This window comes from Piliocolobus tephrosceles, unplaced genomic scaffold, assembly GCF_002776525.5.
Source record: "Piliocolobus tephrosceles isolate RC106 unplaced genomic scaffold, ASM277652v3 unscaffolded_33009, whole genome shotgun sequence".
Taxonomy (NCBI): domain Eukaryota; kingdom Metazoa; phylum Chordata; class Mammalia; order Primates; family Cercopithecidae; genus Piliocolobus; species Piliocolobus tephrosceles.
This window is the reverse complement of record NW_022316543.1, coordinates 2,157-7,385: the sequence shown is the minus strand read 5'-3', so window position 1 is coordinate 7,385 and position 5,229 is coordinate 2,157. Positions and strand designations below refer to the sequence as shown.

The following is a 5,229-nucleotide window of genomic DNA, read 5'->3' as shown; positions in this document are numbered from 1 at the left end:
AGAAGAATGTATATTTTGTTGATTTGGGGTGGACAGTTCTGTAGATGTCTGTTAGGTCTGCTTGGTGCAGAGCTGAGTTCAAGTCCTGGATATCCTTATTAACCTTCTGTCTCATTGATCTGTCTAATATTGACAGTGGGGTGTTAAAGTCTCCCATTATTAAAAAAAAAAAAAAAAAAAAAACCTTAACAAAGGTGTGAGAAAATTGTTACTCTCTTACATTGCTGGCAAAAATGTAAATCGGTTCAACCTTTACAGAGGAAATTTGGCAGTATCTACCAAAATGACAAATTATATTCTTTGTATAAATGTATGATAACTGATAAATTATACTCTTTCATCAAGCAATTAACTCTACTCCTCGGATACATCTAGGATATACAAATACCCTTGTACATATTCCACTCATGCATGGCAATTCATTAAATGGTTGTTGGTAACAGCAAAAGATTGAAACAAAAACTAAGTATCTATTAGTAAGGGGCTGGTTAATTACATTTTGATATACACATAAGAGTGAAATACTCTACAGCCAATGTGATGACCAGTGTTCTTTCTATGCTGATGAGGAAAGATAACTAAGTGAAAAACGGAGATACAAAACTGTGTGTATAGTATACTAACATTTGTCTAAATTGAGAATATGGGTTTATTTTTCTTATATATGCATTATACATCTGAAAGGAAAATTCATGAAAATAAGTACACTGGATGGCTACAGAAACGGAAACTAGGAAACTAGGGGACAGGTAGATGTAAATGGCAAGGGTATCTCATTGTACACTCTATACTTTTTGCATTTTGAACCATGAACATGTATTACCTACTCAAAAATTAAAATGAAAAGTGATAAAGAAATCTTAAAAGCAAGCCCCTAAAAGTGTACATTATATCCAGGGAACCAGATAAAAAGCAGATTTTTCATCAGAAGAAAATGTGGCCAGAAGACACTGGAAGGACTTAAAGTATGGGAAGAAAAAAAAACTGCCAATGTAAAATTCAGTAATCAGTGGAAATCTCTTTCAAAACAAAGGTCTTTGGGTTCTGGTTAGGTTTGGCTAAAGGAAGGCAGTGGTAGAAATCAGAAGTCAAGAGGAAGGAGAAACGAGGGTCTTTCTCCCCTAACCCCTCTGCTTTAGGATCCTCTATAGCAGTAGTTATATCTCTTCAGAGGTACCCTCTCATACAAATCAGTGCTGCTTCCTCTCATCAACCATCTCCTGTCTGTGGGCTCTAGTAATACTTTCTTTTTCCTTTGTCCCTCCATTTCTAGAGCTAACAGCAACTTGCCACAATTGCCATTGTCCAGGTTCACCATCTCCTGTCTATTCTCTCAGATCATCATCTAACACCTTTAAAAGTGATTCTATGAGTAAGTTCCTTCTACTGAATTATCTAGCATGGTTTACATTTACCTAACTGAATCTTGACTGAAATATATCTTAATCAAAAAGAAAATGAAGGTCAGTCTGCCAAGGCCTAGACCTGGGAGGGGAGGCCGCTATTGATAGCCCAGAGGGAAAGAACAAACTGGGGGTATCTGGGATGCAGTGGCCTTAGTCCTTCAGGTGGAACAGTGCAACATGGGAAAGAAAATCAAGCACACAGCTGACAGTTCGTCAGAGAATGAAGAGTACACTGTGGAGAAGGTACTAGACAGGCATGTGGTTAAGGGGCAAGTGGAGTATCTACTGATGTGGAAAGGCTTTTCTGAGGAGCACAATACTTGGGAATCTGAGAAAAACTTGGATTGCCTTTAGCTCATTTCTTAGTTTACAAAAACGTTTAAGATGATGAAGGAGGGTTAAAATAACAAACCTGGGGAGAAGTCAGAAAGTAGCAAGGAAATCCAATTTCTCAAACTGTGCTGAGAGTACCAAGTCCAAAAAAGAGAACAGAGCAATGATATCACTCGGGGCTTTGAGATAAGACTAGAACCAGAAAAGATCATTGGGGCAACAGATTGCTGTGGCGATTTATGTTTTTAATAAAATGGAAAGACAGATGAAGCAGACCTGGTTCTTGCAAAAGAAGCTAATGTGAAATGTATACAAAACTATGACAGCATTTTATGAAGAGAGACTGATGTTGCATGCATACCTTGAGGATGCAGAAAACAAAGAGGAAAAAACAGCAAAGGGCTAAAGGAGGGGGTGATCCCTGTCACTTCTCTTAGTACATTATACATTCACATTCCTGTCTCTTCCCTTCTCCCCACCCCTTTCTATCCTAAACACATCGTTGAAAAAATGTGTTTATCACTGTGCTCCACAGGAGAAAAGTTGGTATTGGTTCTCTTTAACATAATTGATAGTCCTATTTATAGGGGGAAAAAATAAAAAAGGAAACAAAAGTGAATTCATTGAAAATCATTCCCTACAAAACAAGGAGCAAATTGTTTCTTAATCTCAATTCCAAAATTAAAAGGGAAAACCTTTTCAAGGTATCATAGCTTAAGAAAATTATAGCTAATAAGTTTCAACCAATAAATTACTAAAAAAAATATATGATTTGCTTAAATATTTTGAATTCTATAATTCTCTTCATTGCTTCTTATATAGCAAACTTGGAAGAAATTCTTCCAGTGCCTTAATCCTGGGATAGTTTCTCATAAGTTTTCTTTGTAAGAAGCAGTGAGCAAAATTTTGTCGATTTTATAATTACAGAAGCATTTCATGTAAATTTTTTTCTTTTTTCTTCATTCCACAGTAAAAGCTGCCAGTATAATATTGTAGTTCTATAAACCAAAAATATTAGTGGGAAAGAAGTTAAAAAAAAAAAAAAGTTCAGATATATAGTTTTTAAATGATCTGACTTAGCACAAGGTTAAGCCATTCAAAATTTAAAAATTCAAATGTACTTACACCATTCATAATGACTATATACATCCTTTAAAGAATAACTTTTAAAGAATAAAGATCTTCCTAATAGTAGGTTGTAGTCAACTGCATTTTGCTTTAATTTTTGTATATCCACACTGACCAAGAGAACCAACTATCAAGCTTTCCTTCCTTCAGAATAGAAAAACAATAAATACCATTTTCCAAAACGACACATGTACAGTCCTCTAGATTCTGATATATATAGTAGTGTGGGTGGGAACAGGGTATTTCTTTTGCCCTGATCACTTTCCATCCCTGCCAACACAAATATACCAGTTAGCAATCTATCTCTTTGCCCATAAAACAACTACAGTACCAACCGCTTTACTCCAAAATCAATAAAGGGAGCAATGAAGACCAAAATTACAGGTGAAAAGATGCTCGTCACCACTAAGTCCAAATGCAATACTAAGTTTCTAACGATGGCCAATATAAACAAATGCACTAAGAGTTTTTTAATATTAACTTTAGCTACAACAAATCCTATAAACAAAATATTCTAGTGTAATAGGGAAGAACAAAACTATCTCATGAAGTTTGGTAAGAGAAAAGAATTAAGACCACCAACTGCCTCAAATATATATATATATATATATATATATATATATAAAATCATCTCTTCCTCAGAGAGAGAAGACAAAGAGATAGAAGGCTGGATGGCCTAGATTTTTCTTTAAAATGACCAAGTTCACATGTCACAAATGATTAGTAAAGACAGTAGATACAAAATTGGTTAAGGTGCTGAATAAGTGTTCATCAATGTAACGAGTCAGGAAGTAGTAAGAGTGCTATGTGCTGTGGAGAAGGGCAATACTTATTGAACCCTACAAGACAAACACCTTTTGTGGGGCCCAGACCCCGCAAAAAACAAATGTACCTTTATAATTAGCCTTTCTTCCTGTATTTCCAAGCCATTTCCTAAATTAGTTGAAAGCCTAGACTTAAATTATAAATGCAATCAAGTAAAACTTGATCATAGAGTAAAGACTGAAGTTAGGCTAGGCATAAATGCTGTGTTTGAAATACAGTACAATTTAGCAACATAATCAGAAAATATCAGTGATCTAACATTACATGTGTAGTCTAGTCCAAGATGATCTAGCCACTCAAAATAAGAGACTGATTATACCCACTCAGCTCCATGAAGACAAGACCATTTGGTCTTCTCTCTTAGACAACTTGCCAATACGCCTTTTAGTCTTTGCCAGCGCACACGCCAAATACTGCTAGCTGAGCTAGTTCCTCCAGTGATTCCTGTGGACCTAGTGGCCGTCAGGCAAATACCTGGTGTCCTATGACTCACCTCTGCCTGGAACACTGAAATCTATGAACACTTCCTTCCTGCTGGGTAAAAGGAGGTTGTGAAGGCAGCATTAAAATGTGCCTTTCTTTTATGTAAAACTTATACAGTTTATGTTTTCTGCCTGAAAGTCCACTTAGTTTCAGAGTGTTTGACTTTGTTCCACCTGTGAAACTTAACTTAGGAACCAGTATTTAACCAATCTAAAACAAGGCAAGAGAAAAAAACCAGTAACAACTTAATTAACTCAATTTGCAAAAGTCCCCCAACTTCTCAGGTTTCTGTTTTCTTATCTGCAAAGAATGAATTTGAGGTCCATATGCACAAAGCAGAATCTCTGTTTCTTTAGAAAATACAGCTTAGAAGGACAGTCGACCCAGGTAAAGGTAGACAGAATTATAATTAGCTGATTTAAGACAATTCACCACATGACTTTTTATTTCTGTAACATTGGAAATAACACTCAGGTATAAATAAAAGCAGAATCCACTTTCCTTCCCTGTTGACAACACTAGCAAAACTCTACTTTTTCAAGTCTCCCAGCTGATAGAAGGCAGATCAATACGTAAGTATAATTACAAAATAGATAAAGGCTTTTACTAAGGTGGACATATATACCAGACAATACTGCCAGAGAATATAGTAACTTACAATTTTTTCATATAACATATTTTATTTGTAAATGTTATACATATATAAAAGACAGTCTCCTCATTTTTCATATGTCAAGCAAATAAAAAACTTAAAGTCATGATATAAATCAAAAGAACTGTAAAAACAGATAATAAATATATTGAAATCTGTTAATATCCAGGTGCCTTAAACATTCGGTTTGCCATCCCTAAGAGGCTCTTCTGCTCCTTCATCTAAGTTATTCCTGTCATTCCTTCAGAGTACAGCAAGTTAGCTCACCCAGCACATTTTCACTGACCTCCAAGACAGGTCAAGTCCCTGTTATGCCCTCTCATTTTACCCTGTAATTCCCTCCTAACTACAGTTATATAAAAGTGTAACTGTTTGTTTGATATATCTCTTAGCTCTGTAACA

At 35.5% G+C, this 5,229-nt stretch overlaps 1 pseudogene; it reads left to right on the top strand.

Moving 5' to 3' along the window:
• The first annotated feature begins 234 nt into the window (after positions 1-234).
• LOC113222663 lies at positions 235-2,145 on the top strand (annotated as a pseudogene).
• Positions 2,146-5,229: the final 3,084 nt, after the last annotated feature.